The sequence below is a fragment of the Leopardus geoffroyi genome, chromosome C3, assembly GCF_018350155.1.
Source record: "Leopardus geoffroyi isolate Oge1 chromosome C3, O.geoffroyi_Oge1_pat1.0, whole genome shotgun sequence".
NCBI classification, from domain to species: Eukaryota; Metazoa; Chordata; class Mammalia; order Carnivora; family Felidae; genus Leopardus; species Leopardus geoffroyi.
Window position 1 is genome coordinate 60,395,725 of NC_059338.1, and position 17,481 is coordinate 60,413,205.

Consider the following 17,481-nt stretch of genomic DNA (forward strand, 5'->3'; position numbering starts at 1 on the left):
ACTTGACCATATAATTGTGGGTTTATTTTCAGGTTCTCTATTCTGTTCCTTTGATCTATTTTTGTGCCAGTACCATACTGTTTTGATTACTACAGCTTTGTAACACAACTTGAAGCATGGAAATGTGATGCCTCCAGCTTTGCTTTTCTTTTTCAAAATCTCTTTCATTATCTTGGGTAACTTGTGGTTCCATACAAATCTTGGGACTGTGAAGGAGGAGCTAAGAAGGCTGAACAGCCTGGAAGTTTTTTGCGTCTTGCATCCATGAAATATAGCCAGATCAACACTAAACCATCCTACACACCTAGAAAACTGATTTAAGGATTAACACAATGATCTTCACAACCTGAACCACAGAACTCAGCAGGTATGCGGTGAGGAGAGGAGAACTGGGGGAGAGAGGAGACGCAGAGGGCAGGGAGCTGTTTTTGCTGGTGGAGAGAGGATGGAGATGGGGAGGGGAGAGTATGGTAAAAGCACCCCTCCCCCAAAAGCAGCTGGAGACAAAGTGGAAAAGCGGAAACAGCTGCATGGACTGAACTAAAAGAAAAAGGAGAGAGGAGAGGGTTTAAATTCCATTAAGACTCTATAAACAGAGGGAGTGCAGAGTCTAAAACTCCACAGCTCAATACCTGGTAGTGCTCTGGTGGGAAGGGAAGCTCCCCAGGAGCAGAGTGAAGTTCATGGGGTCTTCGGGCCACATGGGGAGAGGTGCTTCCCCTGCTGGGAGGACATTTGGTAGAGGTGGTGAGGTTTCTCCATGGGCAAAGTTCCCAGCATACCTTGGAGAATGGCCATATCCACTGGTGTTGGAGCAACGATGTTAAGGGTGAAGGCTGGCACCAGATGTGTGTTGTGATTTTCCATAATCCCTGAAATGCTGTTGCCACACAATCATGTGAACTTTTTCTGGGATGGGCTAACACCCAACCACAGTCTCTGGGCATCAGCAGCAGCATGGTCCCTCAAACGTTCCTGGGTGCAGCTGGCACGTGGCCATTGCTCAATGAGACCCTACCACAGAGGGTCAGAATGGATCAAAGCCGCAGTCCTTCAGAAGTGAGGAGTTGGGAAACAGTAACATCTGGGATAAAGCTCAGGAGGGAGAAGCCGCCTGGCATCCTGATGGCTTGGTCACAGACGGTGTAAAAATGGAGAGTAGATGGAAGCCAGAGACAAAGGACAGGCTTGTGATTGCTGATGGGGGAGAACAGAGTTTCAGTACTAGAGACTGGATAGCTGGGTGACACCATTTTCACCGCTCCCGTGCATGCACATACACACTTACAAGTGCCACAACAGTCCACCCCAGTAAGCTAAGCAGCACCATCTAGTGGAGAATGGAGTTGTTACACGAAGCCTCGCCCAACTGGACCGACCTTGCTCTTCAGGAACACCACAAGTTTCTCTGCCTGATTAGTTTATGGACTATAAAGTGCTTCATAGTTTAACTTCTAGGGGAAATGATGTAATTTCAATCATATTTCAGTCTGTTCACTGGTCAATCTATTCAATTTTATTTTTTGTTCTTCTTTGTTTCTTTTCTTTCCTGAATACAAAAAGAAAAAAATTATTTTTATTTTCAATTTTTATTAAAAATATTTTCTTTTTTTCTACTGTATTTTTTTACTTTTTTGTAATTTTTTCAAATTCTATTTTACTTCCATCATTTCATTTTATTCTATTTCATTATATTCATTTTTTCAAATTTTCAAACACTTTTCTTTCTTCTCTTTTTTCTTTTCTTTTTTCCTTTTTCCCATTTTTTTCTCTAATCTATCAAGCTCCGTTCAACACCCAGACCAAAACAGACCTAAGATCTAGCATTATTTATTTGATTTCTGTGTATGTGTGTGTTGTTTTTAATTTTTTAATTTTATTTTTTTACCTAATTAATTCCTTTTCTTCCTTCAAAGTGATGAAATGAAGGAATTCACCCCAAAAGAAAGAGCAGGAATAAATGACAGTCAGGGACTTAATCAACTCAGATACAAGCAAGATGTCTGAACCAGAATTTAGAACACATTAATAAGAATACTAGCTAGGGTGGAAAATAGATTAGAATTCCTTTCCACGGAGATAAAAGAAGTAAAAGGTAGTCAGGATGAAATAAAAAATGTTGTCACTGAGCTGCATTCTCGAATAGATGCCATGGTGGCAAGGATGGATGTGGCAGAAAAGAATCAGTGATATAGAGGACAAACTTATGGAGAATAATGAAGCAGAAAAAAAGAGAGAGACTAAGGCAAAAGAGCACGATTTAAGAATTAGAGAAATCAGTGACTCCTTAAAAAAGAACAACATCAGAATCATAGGGGTCCCAGAAGATGAAGAGAGAGAAAAAGGGATAGAAGGGTTATGTGACCAAATCATAGCACAAAACTTTCCTAATGTGGGGAAAGATACTGACATCAAAATCCAGGAAGCACAGAAGACCCCCATTAGATTCAACAAAAACCGACCTTCAACAAGGTATATCATAGTCAAATTCACAAAATACTCAGGCAAGGAAAGAATCATGAAAGGAGCAAGGGGAAAAAATGTCCTTAACCTACAAGGGAAGACAGATCAGGTTTGCAGCAGACCTATCCACAGAAACTTGGCAGGACATGGAGTGGCAGGATATATTCAATATGCTGAATCAGAAAAATATGCAGCCAAGAATTCTTTATTCAGAAAGATTGTCATTGACAATAGAAGGAGAGATTAAAAGTTTCCCAGACAAACAAAAATTAAAGGAGTTCATGACCATGAAACCAGCCCTGCAAGAAATTATAAGGGGGATTCTCTGAGGGGAGAAAAGACAAAAAAAAAAAAAAAAAAAGGATCAAGGGCAACAAAGACTAGAAAGGACCAGAGAATACTACCAGAAACTCCAGCTCTACAAGAAACATAATGGTAATAAGTTCATATCTTTCAGTACTCACTCTAAATGTCAATGGACTAAATGCTCCAATCAAAAGACATAGGGTAACAGAATGGATATGAAAACAAGATTCATCTATATGCTATTTATAAGAGACTCACTTTAGATCTAAACACACATTCAGATTGAAAGGGGATGGAGAACCATCTATCATGCTAATGGTTGACAAAAGAAAGCCGGAATAGCCATACTTATATCAGAGAATCTAGACTTTAAAATAAAGACTGTGACAAGAGATGAAGAAGGGCATTATATCACAATTAAGGGGTTTTTCCATCAAGAAGACCTAACAATTGTAAACATTTGTGCTCCAAATGTGAAGCACCCAAATATATAAATCAATAACAAACATAAAGAAACTTATTGATAATAATACCATCATAGTAGGGGACTTCAACACCCCACTTACAGCAATGGGCAGATCATCTAAACAGAAAATCAATAAGGAAATAATGGCTTTGAATGACACACTGGCCAGATGGGCTTAACAGATATATTCAGAACATTTCATCCTGAAGCAGAGGAATATACATTCTTCTCCAGTGCACATGGAATATTCTCCAGAAGAGATCACATACTGGGACACAAATCAGCCCTCAACACGTACAAAAAAATTGAGATCATACTGTGCATATTTTCAGACCACAATGCTATAAAACTCAAAATCAACCACAAGAAAAAACTTGGAAAGGTAGCAAATACTTGGAGACTGAAGGACATCCTACAAAAGAATGAATGGGCTAACCAAGAAGTTAAAGAGGAAATTAAAAAGTATATGGAAGTCAATGAAAATGATAACACCACAGCCCCAAACCTCTGGGACGCAGCAAAAGTGGTCATAAGAGGGAAGTATATAGTAATACAGTCTTTCCTAAAGAAGGAAGAAAGGTCTCAGATACACAATCTAACCTTATGCCTTAAAGAGCTGGAAAAAGAGCAGCAAATAAAACCCAAAACCAACAGAAGACAGGAAATAATAAACATTAGAGCAGAAATCAATGCTATCAAAACCATGAAAACAGTAGAACAGATCAATGAAACTAGAAGCTGGTTCTTAAAAGAATTAACAAAATTGATAAACCACTAGCCAGTTTGATCAAAAAGAAAAAGGAAAGGACCCAAATAAATAAAATCAAGGATGAAAGAGGAGAGATCACAACCAACACAGCAGAAATAAAAACAATAATAAGAGAATATTTTAAGCAATTATATGCCAATAAAATGGGCAATCTGGAAGAAATGGACAAATTCTTAGAAACATATAAACAACCAAAACTGAAACAGGAAGAAATAGAAAATTTGAACAGGCCCATAACCAGTAAAGAAATTGAATTAGTAATCAAAAATCTCCCTCAAAACAAGAGTCAGGGCCAGATGGCTTTCCAGGGGAATTCTACCAAACCTTTAAGGAAGAGTTAACACCTATTCTCTTGAAGCTGTTCCAAATGATAGAAATGTAAGGAAAACTTCCAAACTCTTCCTATGATGTCAGCATTACCTTGATCCCCAAATCGACAAAGACCCCACTAAAAAGAAGAACTATAGACCAATTTCCCTGATGAACATGGATGCAAAAATCCTCAACAAGATATTAGCCAATATGATCCAACAATACATTAAAAGAATTATTCACACGACCAAGTGGGATTTATACCTGGAGGGGCAGGGCTGGTTCAATATCTGCAAAGCAATCAATGTGATTATTCACATCACTAAAAAAAAGGACAAGAACCACACGTTCCTCTCAATAGATGCAGAGAAAGCACTTGACAAAGTACAGCATCCTTTCTTGACAAAAACCCTCAAGAAAGTAGGGATAGAAGGATCATGCCTCGATATCATAAAAGCCATATATGAAAGACCCAATGCTAATATGCTCAATGGGGAAAAACTGAGAGCTTTCCCCCTAAGGACAGGAACAAGACAGGTATGTCTACTCTCACCCCTGTTATTCAACATAGTATTGGAAGTCTTAGCCTCAGCAATCAGACAACACAAAGAAATAAAAGGCATCCAGATCGGCCAGGAGGAGGCCAAAATTTCACTCTTCACAGATGACATGATACTCTATATGGAAAACCCAAAAGATTCCACCAAAAAACTGCTAGCTCTGATCCATGAATTCAGCAAAGTTGCAGGATATAAAATCATTACACAGAAATTGGTTGCATTCCTATACACTAACAATGAAGCAACAGAAAGAGAAATCAAGGAATTGATCCCATTTACAGTTTCACCAAAACCCATAAAATACTTAGGAATAAATCTAACCAAAGAGGTGAAAAATCTATACACTGAAAACTATAGAAAGCTTATGAAAGAAATTGAAGAAGACACAAAAAAAAAATGGAAAAAGATTCCACGATCCTGGATAGGAAGAACAAATATTGTTAAAATGCCAATACTACCCAAAGCAATCTACATATTAAATGCAATACCTATCAAAATAACACCAGCATTCTTCACAGAGCTGGAACAAACAATTCTAAAATTTGTATGGAACAAGAAAAGACCCCAAATGGCCAAAGCAATCTTGAAAAAGAAAATCAAAGCAGGACGCATCACAATCCCAGACTTCAAGCTATACTACAAAGCTGTCATCATCAAGACAGTATGGTACTGAAACAAAAACAGACACTCAGATGAATGGAACAGAATAGAGAACCCAAAATGGACCCACAAATGTATGGCCAACTAATCTTTGACAAAGCAGGAAAGAATATCGAATGGAATAAGGACAGTCTCTTCAGCAAATGGTGCTGGGAAAACTGGACATGCAGAAAAATTAACCTGGACCACTTTCTTACACCATACACAAAAAAATAAACTCAAAATGGATGTAAGACCTAAACATAAGACAGGAAACCATCAAAATCCTCAAGGAGAAAGCAGGCAAAAACCTTTTTGACCTTGGCCACAGCAAATTTTTACTCAACACGTGCTGGAGGCAAGGAAACAAAAGCAAAAATGAACCACTGGGACCTCATCAAAATAAAAAAACTTCTACACAACGAAGGAAACCATCAGCAAAACTAAAAGGTTACTGATGGAATGCGAGAAGATATTTGCAAATGACATATCAGATAAAGGGTTAGAATCCAAAATCTGTAAAGAACTTATCAAACTTAACACCCCCCCCCCAAAAAAACAAATAATCCAGTGAAGAAATGGACAAAAGACATGAATACATACTTCTCCAAAGAAGACATCCAGATGGCCAACCGACACATGAAAAAATGCTCAACATCCTCCTCATCAAGGAAATACAAGTCAAAACCACAATGAGATGCAACCTCACACCTGTCAGAATGGCTAACATTAACAACTCAGGCAACAACAGATGTTGGTGAGGATGCAGAGAAAGAGGATCTCTTTTGCATTGCCGGCAGGAATGCAAATTGATGCAGCCACACTGGAAAACAGTATGGAGGTTCCTCAAAAAATTAAAAATAGAACTATCTTATGACCCAGCAGTTGCACTACTAGGTACTTATCCAAGGGATACAGGTGTGCTGTTTCGAAGGGGCACATGCACCCCAATGTTTATAGCAGCACTATCAACAATAGCCAAAGTATGCAAGAGCCCAAATGTCCATTGATGGATGAATGGATAAAGAAGATGTGGTATACACACACACACACACACACACACACACACACACACACACACACAATGGAGTATTAATAGGCAATCAAAAAGAATGAAATCTTGCCATTTGCAACTATGTGGATGGAACTAGAGGGTATTATGCTAAGTGAAATTAAGTCAGTCAGAGGAAGACAAATACCTTATGACTTCACTCATATGAGGACTTTAAGATACAAAACAGATGGACATTAGGGAAGGGAAGCAAAAATAATATAAAAACAGGGTGGGGGACAAAACATAAGAGACTTAAATACGGAGAACAAACAGAGTTACTTGAGGGGTTGTAGGAGGGGGAATGGGCTAAATGAGTAAGGGACATTAAGGAATCTACTCCTGAAATGATGATTGCACTATATGCTAACTAACTTGGATATAAATTTAAAAAATAAAATTAAAAAATAAATAAAAAATTAAAAATTAAAAAAATAAAACATTAAATAAAAAAGAAAGATAATGGGAAGACATAAATAAACAAACATAAAAAAATAAATTTTGGGATTGTTTGGTCTAGTTCTTAAAAAAATGCTGTTGTTATTTTCATAGGGATTGTATTAAATGTGCAGAGTGCTTTGAGTAGTATAGACATTTTAAGAATAATTATTCTTTCCATCCATGGACATGGCATGTCTTTCCATTTCTTTGCATCATCTTCAATTTGTTTCATCAATGCTTTATAGTTTTGAGTGTACAGGTCTTTCACCTCTTTGGTTAGGTTTATTTCTAGCTTTCTTACTATTTTGGGTGCAATTGTAAATGAGATTGATTTCTTAATTTCTCTTTCTACTGCTTCATTACTGATGTATAGAAATGCAACAGATTTCTGCACATTGATTTTGAAACCTGCATCTGCACTGAATTCATTTATCAGTTCTAGCAGGTTTTTTTTAAGTTTATTTATTTTGAGAGAGAGACAGAGAGAAAGAGAGAAGAGCAGAGAGAGAGGGAGAGGGAGAAAAAATCCCAAGCAAGCTCTGCACTGTCAGCTCAGAGCCTGATGCAGGGCTCAAACTCACGAATCATAAGATCATGACCTGAGCCAAAACCAAGAGTTGGATGCTTAACCAACTGAGCCACCCAGGCGTCCCAGTTCTAGCATTTTTTTTTGGTGGAGTTTTTAGAGTTTTCTATATATAGTATCATGTCACCTGCAAATAGTGTAAGTTTTACTTCTTCCTCACCAATTTGATGCCTTTTATTTCTTCTTCTTGTTTGATTGTTGTGGCTAGGAATTCCAGAACTATTTTTTTTTAAGTTTATTTATTTATTTTTAGAGAGAGAGAGGCAGAGAGAGAGGTAGAGTTAAACCCAAGCAGGCCCTGTGTTGTCAGGGCAGAGCCGGATGCAGGGCTCAATCTCACAAACTGAGATCATAACCTGAGACAAAATCAAGAGTTCAATGTTGAACCGACTGAACCATTCAGGCACCCCAAGGACTTCCAATACTATGTTGAATAAAAGTAGTGAGAGTGGACATCTTTATCTTGTTCCTAACGTTAGGGAGAAAGCTCTGTTTTCCCCCGTTGAGTATGATGTTTGCTGTGGGTTTTCAATATGTCACCTTTATTATTTGAGGTATGTTCCTTCGAAACCTTCTTTGTTGAGGGCTTTTATCATGAGTGGATGTTGTACTTTGTCAAATGCTTTTTCTGTATTTATTGAAAGGATCATATGGTTTTATCCTTTCTCTTATTGTGTGATGTATCACATTGATTGACTTGTAAATATTGAATTAACTTTACATCCCAGGAATAAATCCTACTTGATCATGGTGAATGGTTTTATTAATGTTTTGTTGGATTTGGTTTGCTTGTATTTTGTTGAGTTTTGCATATATGTTCATTAGAGATATTGACCTGTAGTTATCTTTTTTTTATAGTGTCTTTGACTGGTTTTGATATCAGGGTGATACTGGCCTCATAGAATGAATTTGTATGTTTTCTTTCTTTTCCTATTTTTTGGAATGTTTGGGTAGAAAAGGTATTAACTCTTCTTTAAATTTTTGGTAGAATTTTCCTGTGAAGCTATCTGGTCCTGGACTTCTGTTTGTTGGTGACAAAAAATTGGTTGATTACTGAATCAATCTCCTTCCTGGTAATTGGTCTGTTCAAATTGTCTATTTCTTTCTGTTTCAGTTTTGGTAGTATATATGTTTCTAGGAATTCATTTCTTCTAGATTGTCTAATTTGTTGTCATGTGGCTTTTCATAATATTCTCTTACAATTGTTTGTATTTCTGTGGTGTTGGATGTTATTTCTCCTATTTCATTTGTGATTTTGTTTCAGTTCTCTCTCTCTTTTTCTCTCTCGTTTTGATGATGATTTTGGCTAGAGGCTTATTTTTTTTGATCTTTTCAAAGAACCAGCCCCTAGTTTCATTGATCTCTTCTTCCTTTTTTTTCCTTTCATTTCTATATCATTTGTTTCTGCTCTAAGCTTTATTATTTCCTTCCTTCTGCTGATTTTGGGTTTTGTTTGTTATTATTTTTCTAGCTCCTTTAGGTGTAAAGTTAGGTTGTTTATTTGAAATTTGTCTTGCATTTGAGGTAGGCCTGTGTTGCAATATAATTCCTTCCTATTACAACTTTGGCAGCATCCCAAAGGTTTTGGATTATTGTGTTTTCATTTTTATTTATTTCCATGTACTTTTTGATTATTCTTTGATTTCTTGGTTGACCCATTCATTATTTAGTAGCATGTTATTTAACCTCCATGTATTTTGTGGTCTTTCCATATTTTGTCTTGTGGTTGATTTCTAGTTTCACAGAATTGTAATAAAAAAAGATGCATCAATATTTTTGAGTTGTTGAGACTTGTTTTGTGTCCTAATATGTGATCTATTCTGGAGAATGTTCCACGTGCACTTGAAAAGAATGTATATTCTGCTGTTTTAGGATTGAATGTTCTGAATATATCTGTTAAATTCACCTGCCCAGTGTGTCATTCAAAGCCACTGTTTCCTTGTTGATTTTCTGTTTAGATCATCTATCAATGTAAATGGGTTGTTAAAGTCCCCTACCATTATTGTATTACTGTTGATTAGTTCCTTTATGTTTTTTATTAACTGTTTTCTATATTTGGGTGCTTTCATGTTGGGTACATATATTTATAATTATTACATCTTCTTGTTGGATTGTCCCATTTATGATTATATAGTGTCCCTCTTTGTCTTTTTTATAGACTTTGTTTTTATTGGGCTGTTGTCCAGTATAAATGTTGCTATTCTGGCTTTCTTTTGATATCCATTTGCATGATAAATGTTTCTCCATTTCATCACTTTCGATCTGCAGGTGTCTTTAGATCTAAAAAGAGCTTCTTGTAGGCAGCATAGAGATAGGTCTTGTTTGTTTTTTTAATTCACTCTGCCGCAGCTGAGAGTCTTACAGAGTTTCCTTTGTATATAAGCATCTTCTTTTCTCTTGCAACCTTTAAACTTCTTTCCTTCACTATTTTTTTTTTTTTTTTGCCATTTTAATTACTATATGTCTTGATGTGGACCTCCTTGGGTTGAATTTGTTGGGGGCTCTCTGTGCCTCCTGAATCTGGATTTTGTTTCCCTTCTTAGTTTTGGGAAGCTATTATTTGCTCAGCTACATTTTCTGCACTCCTTTCTCTCTTCTTTTTTTTCTTAGATCCCTGTAATGGGAATGTTATCATGCTTGATGGAGTCACTGAGCTCTCTAAATCTATTCTCATGATGTAGTGTTTGTTTCTCACCTGTTCAGCTTGACTCTTACTCTATTCTCCAGGTCACTGATACATTCCTGTAGCCTACTATTTATTCCATCTATCATATTTTTAATTTCATTTACTGAGCTTTTTTTTTTTTTAATTTTTTTTTTTTCAACGTTTATTTATTTTTGGGACAGAGAGAGACAGAGCATGAACGGGGGAGGGGCAGAGAGAGAGGGAGACACAGAATCAGAAACAGGCTCCAGGCTCTGAGCCATCAGCCCAGAGCCTGACGCGGGGCTCGAACTCCCGGACCGCGAGATCGTGACCTGGCTGAAGTCGGACGCTTAACCGACTGCGCCACCCAGGCGCCCCAAATCTCTGATATGTTTTTTTGAATCTCTTTGCCAAGGATCTCACTGGTGTCCTCTACCCTTTTCTTGAGTCCAGTAAGTGTCTTTAAAATAATTACTTTAAATTATCTGTCAGACATATTACTTATTTCTGTTTTTTTAGATCTTCTACTGTGATATTTCCTGTTCTTTTAATTGGGACATATTTGTCTCCTCACATTGTCTACCTCTCTGTGCCTGTTTCTCTGTGTTAGGAAAGTCAGGTACATCTTCTGCTCTTAAAAGTAGGGGCTTTTTAAAGAAGCCCTGTAGTGCCCTGCGGTGGAGTGTCCCCTGTGCGCCAGGACCTGACCCTTCAGGGGAATCTCCTATGTGTGTTGCTTACATCCTGCTATTTCGTCTGGGTTGCTTTTTCCTTTCAATCCAGATATCTGCACTGACTCTCTGCCTATTGTGGACTGTGTTTGCTCTCTATGATGTTAATGAAACCCAGGCCGACCAGCACTGAGACGGTGTGAGGCAGCAATATTAGGAAAAAAACTTAAAGTTTTTATTTAAATTTCATTTAGCTAACATACGGTGTAAGATTAGTTTCAGGTGCACAATATAGTGATTCAGCACTTCCATACCACACCTGGTGCTCATCACAAGTGCTATCCTTAATCCCCATCACCTATTTTATCCATCTTTCCCACCAACCTCCCCTCTGGTAACCATCAAGTATTAGAAAATTTGCACTGAGCTACTAATCCTGGGTCATATCCTCTACTGCCTGGTGGGCACATGACAGTGGTGGTGATGGCTGGGGGCACTCAGTGTCTGTGTGTGGGGTACCTGGGCAGGGCAAATTTGCACTGAGCCATTAGTCCTAGCATAGATCCCCCAAAGCATGGTGCCTGCAAAGGCATGGTGTGTGGAGGTGGTAGCTGGGTAGGGTGCAACACAACATTTACAAAATTTACACCGAGTCTCCAGGGCTGAGGCCAACAGGCTTGGAATAGGCAAGTCCTCATCGGGCACCTAGGGTGCACTTTTAGCTGTTAGGTAGCAAGTGTTTTGCAACACCACTTCCTGCAGATGGCTTTGTGTTTATGCTAGGGGGCAGGGGAGGAAAATGGAATCTGCCAGCTACTTTTTTTCCCAGAAAAGTCCCCAAACACACTCCAAAATCAGTATAAACACATCTCCCTCCTGTTGTACAAACTGCCACTTCTTTGTTGCCTCTCCATGGGTTGTTGTCTTTTTAAGGGCAGGGACTGGGCTATCACTGGCTCTCCAGGATCACTCAGTGCTGAGTCAGCTGACTTCTAAAGCTCCGGGCTCCAAGTCCTACTGGTTATACAAACTCATGGAATTCAGCTCCTCTGGTTTTCCAGGCCAGACGTTATAGAGATTTGTTTTCCTGTGTGGTCTCTCTGGTGCTTTCCCCTCTCTGCACCCACAAGTGCCCTCCCTCCTGCGGGCAGCTCCCAACCACACTTTCTGTCCTTTCTAAACTCTCAGATGCAGCTTCTCTACATTAAAAAAAATTTTTTTTTAACGTGTATTTATTTTTGAGACAGAGAGAGACAGAGCATGAACGGGGGAGGGTCAGAGAGAGAGGGAGACACAGAATCGGAAACAGGCTCCAGGCTCTGAGCCATCAGCACAGAGCCTGATGCGGGGCTCGAACTCACGGACCGCGAGATCGTGACCTGAGCTGAAGTTGGATGCTTAACCGACTGAGCCACCCAGGCGCGCCAAAGCTTCTCTACATTTAGTTGTGGAGTTTTTTTTGCCAGTCTTTGGATCACTCTCTGGTTTCCTTCTTTCTTTCTCTCTTTCTTTCTTTCTTCTTTCTTCTTCCTTCTTTCTTTCTTTTTTACTTAGATGTGAGTGATATCTGGTTGTAAATGTGGAACAAGTGAGCTTAGACTTCTCCTACTCTGCCATCTTCCCAAGGGGCTCAATGCATATTTTTTATGTTGTGTGTATTATATATGCCTTTCTTACAATAAAGTAAGCTAGAGAGAAGAAAATGTTATTAAGTAAATCAGGAGTAAAGAAAAATACATTTATAGCACTGTTCTGCATTTATTGAAAAAAGAAAATGTAGAAGTGGGCCTGCACAGTTCAGACCTGTGTGGTGTTCAAGGGTCATCTGTATTTCCAAATGTAACTTTGTTCTCTCTTTCCTTATTCTCTCACTCTCTTTTGGAAGTCTCACCTGCGTTCATGGGTTTAATAATGATTTCGCTTCTTTACTAGTTTTGTCCAGGTGTAGCTTGTTGCTCTATTCCAGTCCTATTTCTTCAAATGGGACAGATTTATTTAGAATATTTCACTATCAGGGGCGCCTGGGTGGCTCAGTCGGTTGAGCGTCCGACTTCGGCTCAGGTCACGATCTCGCGGTCCGTAAGTTCGAGCCCCACGTCGGGCTCTGGGCTGATGGCTCAGAGCCTGGAGCCTGTTTCCGATTCTGTGTCTCCCTCTCTCTCTGACCCTCCCCCATTCATGCTCTGTCTCTCTCTGTCTCAAAAATAAATAAACGTTAAAAAAATTAAAAATAGAATATTTCACTATCACTGCAGACCTAACATCTCTAAAAACCCTCATCATCACCTCACTTGTGTGGGGTTCCCCATCTTTTACACTAACAGACTCCTCCTCAGTCACCAAATTCTGCAAATATTTCATGTACTTTTCTCTTTCAGATTCAGTTCTATTACTTTGTCTGGCCCTAATCTTCAGTCTAACTTCTTATAAGAGCTACTGAGTTGGCTTGTCTGGCTGGATATGGATTCTGTTCCCTCCAGTCATCTTGCATATTGTGACTGGAATGATCCTCAATCAAATTTGTCAGCAATTTTCTATTTCCTATCCAATCAAGTGGAACATCCTTTGCCTCTCTTTCAAGGTCACCCACATTCTTTACTGTCTCCCCCTCCTCCCATACTCTGTCCTCTCTCCCCTAACACACACACATGCTAAGGTGGATATTATGGTACCTACTCAGATGCTCTCTTCAGAGTATGAGAGTATGAGGTACCCATCCCATCTCACCTCACCCCCTGACCCCAATGAACATCAGCTGCTGATGGCTCAAAGCTGGATCCTTCACCAAGAGGGGACCTTAATGAAAGAGAATGCATGCTTCCTCCAGGGGATGCCTGAAGCCAGTGACTGGCTAATGTGGGCTCCAAACCCCTGTCCTCCTTGCTCCCATTTGGGACAACTCTAATCACTATCACAGCACCAACGCTCCACATAGGATCAGATGAGACCTCAGTTGCAACCAGTTTGATCTTCCTGCTACACAACCCTATTTCCTCACTTCTTACAGGTCTATGTTCTGAGACCACTCCCCAATAAATCTTCTGCACAAAACACTTGGTCTCAGAGTTTGAGAAACCAATCTAAGATAGTTCCAGGAGTGGTCCCAGGAAGTGTACTCTAACACAGGATTTGGAGATGGATCACTTGCCAGTCAGTTGACAGGACCCTGGCATGCTGTAGCATGAACTGTTAATATTTTTCCCAGGCATAAATTGAGGTGGGATGTTGGTGTGGGGACTCCTAGACAGTGCAATACTTTTGGTGCTTAAGAATTATAAGGTACATGGGACACTTGGGTGTCTCAGTCGGTTAAATGTCTGACTTTTGATTTTGGCTCAAGTCATGATCTCAGGGTTCATGAGTTTGAGCCCCATGTGGAGCTCTGCACTGACATCATGGGGCCTGCTTGGGATTCTCTGTCTCCATCTCTCTCTGTCTTTCCCCTGCTCTCTCTGTCTCTCTCTTTCGAAAGAAATAGATACACATAAAAAAAAAAAAGAATTATAAGGTACAGTGTGACTTTAAGGACTTTGGAATTGGGGAACAACTTCCAACTGGCATTGATTTGTTGAAGACTCAGGGTGATTTATGACCAATTCATTCAGAATACAAAAGCAATATGGTCTGACAGAGTTTAATTAGTCTCCTACAGTCAGGCAGACTCAATTGTACAAATGGTGCTGCTTTAGAAAAGTTTGGACTCTTAGCTCCAGCAAGTCTTCTGTGCCGAGGTTAGGCCTAATAAGGAAGGACTAACCCCTGAAATTGGGATGGGAATACCTTGGTAAATGTGGTCAAGAATCTCAGATTCCCCAATTCCCTTGAACCTGATAGGCCTCTTGTTAGGCACCAACCCCTACTCAAGATGTGCTGGGTCAGGTAAGGGATGAGAGTGAAGTCACTGCAGGAACCAGGAAAGTAAGTGTGGGATCATGTCCTGAGGGCACCGGATCAGGGATGGAGAGCAGAACATTAAGCTGGACATAACCATGGGAACACTCTCCCATGATTAAGGATTTAACATTGTGGCAAACACCCCAGGAATGATGATAAAGTACTAGCCTGATTCTCAGGGTATCACAAAAACTGATCCATATTCAATGAAATAAAATTTCAAGAGTTTCCATGGTGTATGGTGGAGGAAAGTATTCATAGGCTTAGAGAAGTGGGCATGCTTCTCTATGTGTCTGCTGTGTGAAGCTAAAAAAAACCAACAGCCAGTGAAGGTCCCAGGAGAGCCTACATTCACCAAAGCAATGTTGCCTATGTTTGTGTCAGGAAGAGCAGCAGCATTGAGAAGCTCAGCCATGCCTGTTGTCTGTAGCCCAGAGCTAGTGGTAAGAAGAGATGCTACAAAACTAGGCTCCCTGATGGATCTTATATTATTTTGAGCAAGATCTCAAAATAATATAAGCCAGATGCCAGTGCTTAACTTTCAGGAGTATTGTGGGCAAAATTATTGCAAAGACTGATGGGATTGGAGTGATATCCAGAAAATCCCAGCTTGGAGTTGGATAATAGAACATGGTGTTCCTGGATATGATATAGATGGGCTACCAACAAGGATATTATTTAATTTATACAGCCAAAAAAAATCAATGATGGATTATCAGAGACAGGGCAGTATCTCAGCAAAAATCACAATTCCTTGCTCAGTTTCCAGATCAGAATGGAACCCATTGGCTGAAGGAGGGGCTGAGTCTTTAGAAGTAAGGACTCTTCAATACCAAGGCATATATATTCATATGTTATTCCCCTAGTACTTAACCAGGGAATTTAGAACTACTTACTAAGGTAAAAGTGCTATGGTGATAAAGAGGAATACTCAGAACTTTTGAAGATTATTGAACACTGGTTCTGAATTTACACAAATACTTGCAGACCCAGTAAGCCAACGTGGCTCCATATTAAAGTGAGGGATATATAAGGGCCATCAGAGTCCTAGCCAAGGTCTGGTTCTCAGAGGGCCCACTTCTATTGGTCCTTCCCCTAATCTCCAAATGCCTAATTGGTAGGGACACCCATGGTAGTTTGAAGAACCTTCACATTAATTCCTTGACTTCTTGAGTAAGCACGAATGTAGTAGGGAGGGGCAAGTAGGGATTCTAAAGCTTCCTACCTCAGCAAAAAGAGTAAATGAAAAACAATGCTGAATCCCAAAGGGAATGGAGTAAATTAATGAGACTTTCAAAGGCTTGAATATCATGGTAACTCCTATCATATCCCCATGTATTTCATCAGACCATTTCCTGCAAAAATTAAACAGAACACGGCAGGTGATAGGACAGTAGCCCCAGTTGTAGTTACTTTGCTCAATGTGTTTTTTGTTTGCTTGTTTTTGTTTTGCTAGAGCAGGTTAAAACACCACTCATCACTTGATATAGGAAATACATTTTTAGCTGTAACTATCAGGAAAGAGAAGTGGATGCCATTGGCGTTCCCATGGGATGAACAGTGGTTTATGTTTATGGTCTTGCCCTCAAGTCTATGCAAGTTCTTTGTTTCTTTTTTTTTTAAATGTTTATTTATTTTTGAGAGAAAGAGACAGAGGGTGAGCAGGGAAGGGGCCAAGAGAGAAGGAGACACAGAATCTGAAGCAGGCTCCAGGCTCTGAGCTGTCAGCACAGTGCCCCACGCGGGACTCGAATTTATGAGCCACGAGATCATCACCTGAATTGAAGTCGGACGCTTAACTGACTGAACCGCCCAGGTGCCCCAAGTCTATGCAAGTTCTTACATCCTTTACCAAGATGTAATCTGAAATAGCCTGGATTTTATGGACATTCTGTAAAATGTCATATTTATTCACCATATGATTGACATCATGTAATAGTAACAGATGAGAGATATAAGGCAAGTATGTTGGAGGCCTTTGTTTATACATAATATATACACCAAATTATAAGGTTTACACACCATAAACCTTAGAGAATAGGTAGTACATCTACAAAGATGTATAGGATTTCTGACTCCAGACAACATAGAGTAGACACAATCTGCCTACTTCTCCCACTATAGACTCTGGAAAATATATCTATATCTATATCTATATCTATATCTATATCTATCTATCTATATCTATCTATCTATAGATAGATAGATATAGATATATATATATCTATATCTATCTATCTATAGATAGATAGATATAGATATATATATAGAGAGAGAGATACATATATGTATATATAGATATATAGATATATATATTTGATAGATATATCCAATATAATAAGGCTCTAAGAGGTGGAGGAAAAAAGGCAGATCAAGGAGGAAACTTGGGATCTAAGGAATGACATTACAGGGATTTCCCTTGCTTCCGCCCTCCTCCCTTATGTACCCCAGACTAAGTAACAGAGAGACCAACAACCCAGAAATGCCAACAAGTACAACCACCACCACCACAACAGAAACTACTTGTTTTCCCACTTTTCCCTTATAGTAAATGGCATCACTGACTGCTGTGCCTGAGAAGTAGCAGCAGTGGGATTGGGGGAAGAGGCAAGGGTGGGTAGAGGTTAAGAAGGATTTAAATGTGGGGTGCCTGGATGGCAGTCACCAGTCAGTTAA